The 13,043-nt window shown below is 49.5% G+C and overlaps 1 protein-coding gene across 2 annotated transcripts in view; it reads left to right on the top strand.

Moving 5' to 3' along the window:
• The first annotated feature begins 8,063 nt into the window (after positions 1-8,063).
• LOC144115076 (protein NDNF-like) overlaps positions 8,064-13,043 on the top strand; it is a 178,968-nt gene continuing 173,988 nt past the window's right edge. For both annotated transcript variants that reach the window (XM_077649215.1, XM_077649216.1), the window contains exon 1: positions 8,064-8,351. The gene's annotated coding sequence lies outside the window, so the exon portion shown is untranslated. The remainder of the gene's footprint in view (positions 8,352-13,043) is intronic.

Raw genomic sequence — 13,043 nt, forward strand, 5'->3', positions numbered from 1 at the left:
AAAGAATAGTAAGATTGAGAGCGGTATGCCTTCCTGCGGATATTAAGTTTTTGGCTTAGAACGACTTTTCATAAACTGCCAAAAACACTCCACTTATAGCCAGTAGGTGTCGGACAAACTACGCGCACAAACTAGATGCGCGCCGATATTTTGGAACGGAGATCCACGGATAGTGAATCACATCCAGGTCCAGGTCAGGCCTTGGGCCAAAACACTCCACTATTGCGCAGTGCGGCTTCCTACAGGTTTGTAATAATACTTTAACCACATTCTCGACACATCTTTGGCCGCTTGGTAGAAGGCAGAAACATAGATGAAGTCTTTACACGTTATAGATTTGCGAACATTTCACAGAAAACCAGCGAAACATTAGTTATCCTTAAATTTGTGACGGTGGTGGCGGCGCCGCGTCTTTGACGGTTCCAGTGAATGAGTGCAAAAGCCGAAAGAAAACCTGCTAAGTCACATTTGTTAACTGTAGGTCCCTACAGTAATTCTGTCCGAACCATAAGCTGCGCTACGAGCTTCAACACTCAGCAAAACGTTACTTCTCAGAAGTGCAGTTGACCTTTTCTATCATTTCCCCTCTAGGGGCGACAAAGAAATGGACCCATTGGTTCAATTTTGAGCGGCTGAGGTAATAACGCAGCGTCAAACCTGCTGAAGAAGTCTCCCGAAAGGCAGGCGCCTCGGGGAGTGCTGGTTGTGGTTAGGATGTTGAGATGGAGGCGGCATTAGCCTTAGATTAATTATGACGGCGATTGTCTCAAATCGCAGTATTTCGTTACCACTAACACGACTAATAATGGCAGGTTGATTGCTTATCTTACAGCCTTATCCTTACTTACTTTAAAAAACAAACATCTGTTTCCTTTCTAACTGTATTCTTGACATGTAATAAATCAAATAAATCTGTGACCATGTTACAGATCCAGTTTCTTTATTATGTGATGCTTTTCACGTACGCACTTGTTCGGTGTACCTCTGACAGTAGATTCCCCATCAGCTTTATGCTCTTACACCTCCCCTTGCATTACATATATTGTATGTCCCAGAGCAACAGTTGAATAATACATTGAACACTATTGAGCTGAGTTGATTCACTGCGCCTGATTCGTAGTAAGAAAGTAAATGTGGCTCCTACCCCTCCCTGACAAGGCCAGTGGCCTCGAAAACTTCAAGAGTGGTTTTGCTACCGCGCGCCTCTCAGTTCGTGAACCCTCAGGAAATACAACGCGAAAGTTCTACTCCTTTGTACGGCCTTTTATACTAGAAAAACATATCACACCTCTCGGGCGAAAACCACTGCATTTTGATTTTAAAATGCGCAACTTTTACCTCTAGCCTGCGCCTTGGGCAGGCGTTTATACAAAGAACGAAATATTCGTCAGAAAGGCGGCGATTCGCATAAGATATACGCTGAAATTTATAACATTCTGGCACATGCACCTTTGTTTTGTTGTCCCTGTTACTTCTGACGAATGTGTGAAAGCCATTATAGGTTTCGTTTGCACCCTTGTGTGACGGTCTTCAGCGTTTCTTTTTATTATCAAGTACTGGCAAAATCTCGATAGTTTCGCCTCACACAGGTCCATTCATCATCCCAAGAAAATGAAATTGCCAGCACGCCCGCTTAGAGCTGAAGAGGGTTTGCTTCTTGAAAGTGCATTTAGAATCTCTTTGCGGAAAAACAAATGCCCCAGAGCAGAACAAAACAAACTGATCTTTCTTTGGAAGGACCCCGCATTTTTCACAAGGTGTTACTCCGGCTGTTGATGAATGGCCTTTCACCGGAAGTCAGTACTGAGGGAACGGTAAATAGTGCCGAACCTTTTATTTTTCACGGCAGTGTTTTCCTGCGTTCGATCCTCGTGAGTTTAATAAGCCATAACGACCGCACTCCACAACAGCACGCCCGTTCCCACAAGCCAGGCTATTTCTGATATAAAAATAGAAAGCAAGCTTGAAAGGAAACAGGAAGCGGCGGCTATCGTTCGTCATTCTGCAGCGATCAGAATCCTATGCTTCCTTCATGGACCGTCGCTGGCTCTTATAAAATATTTGGATCTTGGCTGAACTATCTTCCCTCGCAACCGAGTTTATCAATTTTTGCGCAGAGCTTCCATCAATCCCAAGAGAACCGCGCCTCCCACACGAAACCTACGTACGAAAATAAAGCAATTATAGAGCAAACAAGGAATGTCATGGCTATCTTTACAGGAAATTTCCGTAAAGAATAAGTTACTGTTACAAACAAACTTAACGTAATGAAGCCTAGCTCGTAACAATTTCATTTTTTAACGAAAAGATGCTTTTAGCCCGATTAACGCGGCAAAATCAGGTTTTGTAGGAATGTAACGTTCGCAAAACAATTTTCCAAGTTCTAAAAAAAAAACGCGGATAACAGAGATGCATTATACTACTGAACTCCAGTGAAAAGACGGCCAGAACTTGTGGAGAAGGTTTGGCCATTCTAATTTGCCCTTAAATATTCAATTTAAACAGAGATTGGGCGTTTGGAAAAGATATACAGGAAAAAATAAAACAGGACTTATTTATGCTATCTTCAAAGTTTAAAAGAATCAAATCAACAAATCGATGTGGTTTGGTTTGGTTTATAGGGGTTTAACGTACAAAGCGACTCAGGCTATGAGGGACGCCGTAGTGAAGGGCTCCGGAAATTTCGACCACCTGGGGTTCTTTAACGTGCACTGACATCGCACAGCACACGGGCCTCTAGAATTTCGCCTCCATCGAAATTCGGCCGCCGCGGCCGGGATCGAGCCCGCGTCTTTCGGGCCAGCAGCCGAGCGCCATAACCACTCAGCCACCGCGGCGGCTGAATCGATGTGGCCGCTGTTCAGAAAGAGAGAAGAAAAATCGGTAGCCTTTACTTAGTGATAGGCAAGGAGTGTTTGCTGCTTATTGGAAGTCAGTGGCCTATTACGGAATATTACTACATATTTGAGCCAAAAAATATTGTTGAACATTTATCAAACGTGTAGATCAAACGTGTAGATGTTTCTACTTCCTTTTTATATAGTGATTACAAAGGGAGATTATATGACAGCGTATACCTGGTGGTGGTGGTGGTAGTAGTGGTGACGTTGATGCTTTAGTCCACTTGGCGCTGGTTGCCCGCTTTTGGATGCTGACGTTCCATTTGCGCGTCACTGTCTTCCACCGTATACAACTGAGCAAGTCAAGCCTGTTGATGATATGTAGTATTCTGTTCGCAGTAAAATGAAGCAAGATAAGAATCTCAAACCAAGACTACACTTCTTAAGAAAGCTAGAACACCAAACTTGGACGACGGCACCGTAAGTTACAAAGGTGCGAAGTTTAGAAGCCGTCTTTGTAATTCGCAGCAAATAAAACACGCCCGTCTGCACGAAAAAAAAAAAAGAGGCCGGGAGGGGGAGGGGGGTCGCTTCAAAACCAATACCCCGCGAGAGCAACTCGAGCTCTCTTGCGGCGCTAAAAGAGCCCCAACAAGCCGGCGAGTTTCCACGAAGAAGCCCGCCCACTTCGATGCGCTAGACAGGAGCGAAAGGGTCCTTTCATCAGGCGATACCTTTCGACACGGGTCGTTCCCTAACATGGCAGACAGAAACAACGCGAAGGCCACAAAAGTGCAAGCGCGCGAGTAGAGAGCTCGGCGTGCAAACAGTGGCAACTTTGAACAACAGTGGCAGCGGTGAGCGGGAGAGCACCTGAAAGCACGGGGCCCCGGAATGACAGCAACAAAAGAGGCGCAGCGCAGACAGGCAGCGGGCGCGAAAACCTCGAAATAGCGCCCTTAAATGTTTCATCAGGTGCGAAGTTCGCCGAAGAGGAGGGGACCAGCGAGAAGGAAGGGTAAAGGCGCTCGCCGCGCCTGCGGTAGCGGCGCGGTCTGTCGAAATGCCCGCCCGCCGCAGCCGGCGGCGGCGGGTCAGCCAAACAAAGCGATGACCCGCGCCGCAATGATGCGCGGCTGCGGATTGCTGGTCCGCAGCCGCACCATTTGCGCGCAGCACGGCCGAAGCTGGGCGACGGGAAAGGCGCTGTCCATGGTTGGTTCCTACGCGAGGGAATGTAGTGCCGCGTCCAGTTGACACTCATCTAGTTCAGGTTGCCTCTCGCGACCTCCCCTCCCGAGCTTCCGTGGCGGAAGAGACGGGATAGCGCCGCATATACGAGGCGAATTCTAGTTCCAAGGCAGCCAAGCGCGCTCTTCCAACGCCTTCCATTTTATAACTGGATGTGTGCGTCTGCGACGCTGCACGGAACGTCTCTGCGACGGAGTGAAGCGGGGTCCCGCGGCGCGGCCTATTTCGGTGCAGCCCCACGGTGCGAACCCAGGCCATTACTGCCGAGCGGGAGACGACGAAGACGACAGGCCACCTGCCTGCCTCGAGAGAGACGACCGGGCAGCAGAAAAGGCGTCGAGAGCATCGCAAAACATTCGCCGTGGCCCTCCTCCGTCTCGGGGCTTTGTTGGCGGAGCAAACCGCAGCCGAGACGCGGCCGGGACGTGGCCCAGTTGCCGACGCCGTTAGTGGAGCCGCGTGCCGAGGATCCCAATTTGAGACAAGTGCCGCGCTTTGCTTGTCGCGCGAGGTCCGCAAAGGGCGGCACTTTCGCGCTGCGCGAACTCGCTACGAAAAAGAAACAAAAAAAAGAGCAGCAGGTTTCATTGCCACATCGACTGTCAAAGCCCATCACCCCCTTTATTACGTCCAGCTATTGGATGCGTTATTATTCTCTTCTAGTGCCGTCGGCTCCCAGTGAGCCCATTTACTGCACGAGTGTATTTTTTTGCTGCCCCTCGGAGAAGCGCCCAACTATTTGCGCGTACGTGACTGACCGTTCTCGAGACGTGCAAGCTAAAATAAGAGCAACGAATGCTGCAATAGTAGCATAAACAATCACGGGCAAAAGACGTCTTTGAAAGCAAACAAATATCGCGGACGTCTGGAGCATGTTTGCCTCTGAGGAAAAATATATGGATATGATCGCCGCCACAGAACTAAGCCTGCTATTTTGCAGTCGGACAAAGAAGAAAGGTATAGAGAACGAAAGGAGAGCAGGTTATTTATGGTCGCCTGGCCTGTGACGCAATCATGCACGATAAATATTGGAATAACTGTGTAGTTCCGTCTGTCTTGATCGCTTCTACTTTATCTGAGCAGCATTATTAGAAGAAAGCAGTGTTAAAATGCAGCAATGTTATTCGTGGCTGGCCCATGCGACTCGTATATATATATATATATATATATATATATATATATATATATATATATATATATATATATATATATATATATATATATATATATATATATATATATATATATATATATATATATATATATATATATATATATATATCTGTCGTTAGTAATACAGATATCGCATGCCTGCACGCAGAAAAAAAACTGTGTTTCGCTGTGCCCTTATGTAACGAACATTTCGATAAATGTGTTGATAAGCTCTAATGATTCTGGTTGGACTTATGTGTAGAGTCTCGGTCAAAAGTTCCCAGATTCGCAGTTTATCCGAGCATTTGTCCTCTTAGGGCACCCAGAGTGGCAGACGGCTGAGAACGGGAGCTCTTTTTTGCACCATCCAAGAATTTGGAGAGATTGACGCATATTTCCAGCTGCACGGGTAGTCCAGCGGCAACAATGCTAACCTGAAATCTTTCTACCAAGGCTGTGCACGATACGGCTTTCCATTATACGAGTACATGATGTTTTCATGGCGTTCCCACAACTCACTCTTCTCTCTTTATCGCCTTACTTTATGGCTATCTGCTGCACATCGCAGCTTCTTGATAAGACTTGCACTTTAACGCTTTAATGGTCATACCATTCGGCGACTGCAGCGGAGGCATAATGGTTTGAGCATCCGCCTCGCATGCGGAAGGTGCTGGGTTCGATCCCTAGTACCACCGGGCATCTACCGGCTTTCCAATACATGGACACAAACCTCCCTACGGTCTGGGGCTCGGCTCTTCTGAGGTGAAATGCTTGGCAGAAGGGTCTTTCGGCGGCTCCGCTTCGACGGATCAGTGATCCTCGAAGAACGGAATTCAGTCTTGTGCGGAAAATCTACTCTGGCCCTTTAACGCGAAAGCATTATATGTCCCATTAATTCTGTTTCGCGTGCAAGCGAAAGCATCGCGATTCTGTCGCCGCGGCGCAAAAACCTGCGATGCTCGAGCGACGAGGTTCAAACAAGTTGGAAATTTTTCGCCGCGACGCGCCGCTCAATCGCTCAATTCGGTCAGTCGCTTGCGTGTGAACCAGAAAAAGCAGTCGTGTGCCACCCGTCAGCATGTGTGGCACGGAATTCCTCAGTGACGTCACCATGCTCTCGCATGAAGTCAGGAGTAGGCCATTAGATAATGACATTTACAGGAAAGCAGAAAAAATAAAATTGTTTCTGAAGGTGCGGAGGCGAGCATGCAACCCATAGACCATAAAGCCACTTTTCCTTTAAACATGGTATATATTACACTGAAAATAACATAGGCCGCAAAAACGCGTTACTTTTTGGAGAAGAAAAGTGAACCTAGTGTATGCATTTGTGATGGAACAGCTCAAAACATCGGGACATGAGACAAGCGCTGTTCCGTCTCAAATGAGTAACCAGCATGGCCAAGTTGCTGTCCTAGTGTATGCGTGTATCGCTGTCGCGGCGATCTTCCCTGTGCGAAGCACACATTTACGTCATTAATAGCAGTCTGGTTGCCTGCTAGCTGCCTGACGGACAACCGGAGTATCTCTGGTATGCTGCCGAAGAAGTATGGAATTAACGAAGCCTGCACGAAAGCTATCGGCACAATAGCACCAGAGCCGCCATTTTAACCTTCCTTTTCAGCGAATAAGAAGAGAGAATGGCGATGCAAATGTGACACCAGTTTTCTTCTACTGAGAGACAAATATTTTTCGGTGTTTTACCTTAAGCAACGCATTCTGCGACAGAATTTTATCGGGTGCCTAGCTAACTCGATTATTTGGATCAAATAATTGGTTTGATTTGAATACCAATGCAGTTTCATGCTGTCAGCGGCCGTTAGGAGTGAAACCCCGCCACATGTTTGTGTCTTGTGTTCCTTAACGGTATCTTTCCCGCTTCTCATCACAGCATGGTCTGTGCGAGTAAAATATTGGCGGCTACTACGACTAGAGAAGCAACAGCACCGAGGGAAGGCACTGCAGTCATGGTCCATTTCTCATTTCTCAGCCTTTTTGTGCAGCCCTGCCCTAGCATACACTGTTGGCCGAATTAGTGCATTACAATAAGGTATACCCAAGCCGAAATGTATTACTCTGCGCCATACCTCCTCCCCCTCCCACACACACACACAAAAATACTCGATTCAAGAGCAGAAACGACAAGTGAAAAAAACGAGGCCTTCAGGGAAGCGTACTGACAACAGAGCATAACAAAACGTGCCCAGGACAATGCATATTGCTCGGAAAGCTCGGCCCTATTGCGTTGGCCTGTAGATTTCTTCTTCCGTTATTCCCAATTCAGCGAAAACTATACAACTGCTACGGCGTGACGACTGGGGAATGAAAAACGATAAATTATACGCGAGACGAATGGTTTTTGTGGTGCGCGACGCGCTGTTTCCAACTCCACTGCAGACTCGGTCAGTGACCCGCGGTGGCAACGGGTCATATGTCCAGGAAGGAAAGGACGACAAATGACGGACGGTGGGTCGCGAGCCCTGTTTCCTGGAAGCGCGTTATCGTTAGTCAAGGAAACGGGCCGCCCGTACACAAAGGAAGGGCCGCGCTCTCCGGCCGGCCACTGGGATCCGTCTCGTTCGGCGGGCCCGCAAAGATGAGCGAGCATCTTCCGCACGACGCGGGGCGCGCGATGAGCAACGACGGGGGCCGCGGAAGATGGGGAGCAGCGGCCGCTACCCTCCTCCGGCTCTTCTAATCCTGGTCCCGACTGCGCGACGACGCGGCGGCGGCGGGGGGGGGGAGGAGGAGGAGGAGGCCCCCAGCAAAACAACAACGCCCTGCCAGACGAGTCGTGTGCCGGGCAGGCCAGACAGCGGGGAGGCAGCGCCGTCTGTGGCCGTGGCGCGCACTCGCCGTCGCTCATTGATGCGCTCGCGCCCACTCGGAGCGCCAGGACGCACGGCCGCTGTAGCCGCCGCTGCCGCCGCCCGCTCGCCGCCTCGTTGTTTACCCCCGGCCGGGTCGTCGCCGAGCGCGCGGGCGCACGTGCGCCGGTCTGCCGAGACCGTTACTCGCGGCCGCGCCACACGCCGGCGCGTGCGTGCCGACTTGACCTCCATCACTACTGGATGCCTCGGCGCTGCTGCCGCCCGCTGCCCTGAACCGGTGAGTGCGCCGCTCGGCTGCTGCGCGCGAGCTGTTTGCCCGTTTCACTGCGCGGCCAGACCGGCGTGTTTGACACTCGAGCGAGCCGCACCGTTTCCGCGCGCCGCAGTCGCGAAGAGTGCGGCTGCTCGAAGGGGAACCTGGTGCACGCAGCCGGTGCCCGCATTCGGCGCTGGTGATGCAAAACAGTCGGCGTTATGAGAGAAAGCCCGAGCGCACGACAGAATGCTGCGCTATTAGATATGATTCGACGTTGATTAGACGCTATTTACGGCGCCGCCTGGAGCCAATAGCTGAGGGACAGATTTCGTCAGTTTCCCTGCTCCAAAAACTGCGCATTTTTGAAGCAAGGAAATTTGAACGGGCGTACACTGCAAGGGCAGATAAACGGGACGGGAGCACGTGGTGTTCGCGTTTGTCGCCCCATCGATCTCGATCGATCAAGTTAGCGGAACTGCAGGGGCGGAGCCCATAGAAGTGGAGCTCCAATGACTGCTACCAGGCGTCGTGGCGACACGCGCGAGATTTGGCGCCCACTAGCCACACACCGTTGCTTTTTTTTTTATCCTCTCAGTTTGAGCGAAAATGAAAACCTCCTTCAGATTCTCGCGAGGCGAACAATGGTGAGCGACGCATGCTGAGATTCCATCGGCGTTGTTTTAGCACTTGATTGACACGTACGGCGCGAAGTTAGTCCATGCCCAGGTGTTCCATGTTGTTCTGCCCTCAACCACTTGTGGGCTGTAGCTTCACCGCCGGCAGCTGCACGGAGACACGCGTGGGGGCTGTCCTATGCGCTTCATATATCTCTACGACAAGCAGCGGGCAGTACTTTATATTCTCATTTCTGTGAACAGTAGAAACGAACGCTTGTGGGCACTGGGCAACAATTATAGTAAGACTTCAACCCCATTCTGAATTATTGAATCATATAAAGTTTTTTTTTTTCTTTTCGCACGAACTGCCATATTACCCCTACGTGATTTATGGATATGCACAGACCATGCGCACAGAGTAGTATATTTCGGCCGTGGTAGTCACTGCTTGTGTCCTTCGTTCTGATCTCTGCATTTATCCGAAAGATGCCTAATGCTACTCGCTCATTTCCTCTAACATATATGTGTTCGAAACTTACGAGCACATTTAACTTGAATGTTTACATTTGATCATACCGAAGGGCTGTAAATATGGAAATACGACACTAATAATAACATGTCCGATCGTAGATTTGAAAGGAAACATGTGCGAAAAGAGGGTTGTTGCACATGTGCTCATCATAAATATCGTTCGCCTCAATATCGTGGCAGAAAAAAATATATATAATTGCATTCATAGAAACTAATACAGATTTCCCCGCCGTTTAGCGAAAGCAACGCGTTTATCGATCGAACTCTTTCGCTCTTCTCTGCGAGAAGTTGAAAGCAACAAAGCCCGAAAAAAGAAATGTGGAGTGGTTATATTTTCTCCGAGCTCTCGGCAGTGATGACGAGACCGAGCAAGAAATGTACCAGTGATATAACAAATGATGCACGTTACTTCGCGTCCGTTCAGTGACGCACTGTGCCCTGGCTTCGTAAAGAGTGCACCATGGCAGCTCGCTGCACGAAGTTTGCCAAGCATTCCCTGGAAAACTGTATCCATACATATTAGCGGTGCTTCGGAAAGCCCCGCACATGAAAAGTATCACGCCCTGCCTTACGGGTGCTTCCTGGTCCCGACAGACTTTCTATTTTTTTGATGGGAAGTTCGTCACCGACCGCTGTGGTTCCTCCATGTTGCTCGGCGACGGTCCTTTCGTGAAAACAAAAAAAAAATCAGTCCCGGCACCACAACGAACAGCAAGTGAGAACGCACCCCATCTCCTCCGAAGTTCCGATAGAGGCTGGCTTCGAGCCGGTGCAGTGGTCGTTCCTTCGTAAGCGGAAAATGCGCCAGCGCATTAAAATTTTATAATGATTTCTCGTTACTTATAGTCGGATACAAGTCAAGAATGCAGCGGTGAATGCCCCTCAAAGGAGGGCCCTCTAGCTAGTGCCGTCGACTGGCTCCCATGATGTTGCGGCCGCAAAGGAGACGGTCATTTGTCCCCGCGCCGGGGGGAGTGGGCCTAGGGCAACACCCTCTTGTTCCTAGGGGCGCGGAGAGATGAAAGGGGGGGCGGGGGCGGAAACAGGGTCGCTGCTGAGGAGCCCACTCCCACGGCGCGGGGACAAAGGACCGTCTCCTTTTCTCTCTTGCCTAGCCTCTGCCGGATTGCAACCGCGGCATTATGGGTATTAAATCTAGTGCACTATATTTATGGGAACCGGTAGACGCCATAGGCTGGAGGGCTCGTATGAGGGGCATGCATTCGCCGCAGCATTGTTGACTTGTATCTGACTATAGACCGCGAATAAGGCGCAAGCGTTGGGAAACTTAAGCATAATATATTTATGCTGTATCAGAGGCGTGCGATAGGTATCAGTTTCTGCGCTGTAAAATAAAAGTGTCAGCACGCTTAACACATGCTGAGTACTATGCGTTGAAGCACCTTCCACTCCCTGCGGCTATATCGGGGGAAGACGTGTAGCTAACTAACCAGCGCCCAACCCGCAACCCACAGGCTTGTCAAAGACCTTTTGCATTTGCTGGCTGAGGTATTGCGCTACTTTTCCGCTGTTCCGCGAAGGTGCTTGCGGCTGGACGACAGTGGCCCGGTAACCCACAGGGTGCACGCCAGAGCGGAGCAGTGGCCGTGCCTGTCTTCCTGCTTGTCCGGCCGTAAAGGCAAGACGATGGTATCTGGCGCGCTCCACAAGTTTCAAGGCTGCGTTCAGAAGCAGTAGGCAGAAGAGAACATAAAAGAAAGCGACTAGCTGCAGCCGTCGCGGCGACGACAGGAGGCGCTGCTTAAAATTTAATGCCGGCCCCGATTGTCTTTAGAATTACGAGCGCGCCGTGATCGGGCGCCACGCCAGGCGAGGACAAATCGTGACGACCGCGAAAAATGGCAGCGCCCGATTCGACCTTATTTCGGGTCTCAACTTTGCTCGCGGCGAGATGAAAACGCGACGGCCAGCAGCCACTTAGTCGGCGCTCTCAGCTGCTGCGGTGGATACTGCTAAGCGTGCGCGTGCGTGCTGCAGTGCGTCTGTGAGCGGCACTGTGAGTGTGGTATTTGCAACCATGTGTATCACTTCATACTTTATCACTGCCATTTGGAGTAGCCCGCCAGACATACGACCAGGCAGACCTCTGCAATCAATATTAAAGAGTCGCCCTCTCTCCTTATCCTTGGCGTGCTATGCAACACTGCGCGACTCAAATAAATGAATATGACAGTATATATGGTAAAATGTGAAACCTGTTCTATCAAAGTGAATGCAACGATTGGAGCTTTTATCTCATAATGAAAGATGAGCTTGTGTGCGTTTGGGGAGGCTGATGGCTAACGCTTATTGCCGTTATTCATTCTTATCTCAGGCGAAAAACTGCGCGCACATTTAGACTGTGCATAGATGCATTACCGTTAGCGTCATAGCAAACAGTGCGATGTGCTTTAGATGTCCGCCATTCAGCTTTGTACTGAAGGGTATAAACGACGGCAGGAGACTCGTTATGACTTAAAGCCCACGGATTGTATAATGGTTTCTCTGGAGTTCAGTGCCAACACTTTCCTGTACTTAAGGTAGAACATAGCATATAATGGACGTTCTTTCATAAACACATGAAGCGTGAACAAGCACATACGGGCGTAGAGCGCAAAAAAAATAGAAAGAAAAGGAAGCTTTTCACCGATGCAGGCCTGCTTTTCAATCGCAAAGCCCACTGGCCGCTTTTCGCTAGTAGAAAAGTGATCGAGGAAAGGACTCCGTTTTCTGCCTTCGGGTGTTCATAAAAAGGCGATGAGGACCAATTTCGAGATTGGGTGTTGCAATCGATGCGCTCATTTGGAGCATTTTACAAAATGGGTGACTATTAGACACCAGTTATACCTTCAACGCTGGAAGGCGTGCCATGAAGTTTGCAATTAATGAGCTACTTAATGCACCGGAAGGAACGAAAGATTAGCCACACCTGTGTGAAATTTACACTTTAATCTCTCTGCCTAGCCAGGTAATGTTGCGGATAAAGCTAGCGCAGCCGGCATAGCTTACTTTGTTGCTTTAAATTTGTAAAACCTAACTTTAGACCTTTTATGAAGGGATTTCTATATGAATGAATTTTCCTGTGATAAGATAAATTTGTCATGCGAGTGATATGGGGGGGGGGGGGGGGGGGGGGGCGTCTCCGAAAAGCCTACAACACAATCTCAATCGGCTTTGTCGCAAACGCCCAGCTACCTCTTCCGGTGTGCCCGTGATTCAGAGAGGGCGTAAATTCGCTCGTCACTCAAATACACACACTGTACTACGTCAGTCGCGTCACAAAAATTATGAAACGGGAGCCAGAGAACACGCCTATAGGCTCCAAATAAGCTATCCTCCGTCTCGCGATTCGCTAGCACGATTGAATGGAAGGTACAGGTGTAGCGATAACGATTCAAAGGCCGAACTAACAAAGCGTGTCGCTGATAAGGGTGATTGGCTCGCGCTTTGGGTAATTGTGATAGCCCGGTGCACGACAGCAAAAGTGCCGGCCAGTCACGCAAAGCTCTACGGTGTGAAGTTTTGAACATAAATACTCTCTCTGACCTCTCTCTCTCTCTCTTGG

This window comes from Amblyomma americanum, chromosome 1 (genome assembly GCF_052857255.1).
Source record: "Amblyomma americanum isolate KBUSLIRL-KWMA chromosome 1, ASM5285725v1, whole genome shotgun sequence".
In the NCBI taxonomy this organism is placed as follows: Eukaryota; Metazoa; Arthropoda; class Arachnida; order Ixodida; family Ixodidae; genus Amblyomma; species Amblyomma americanum.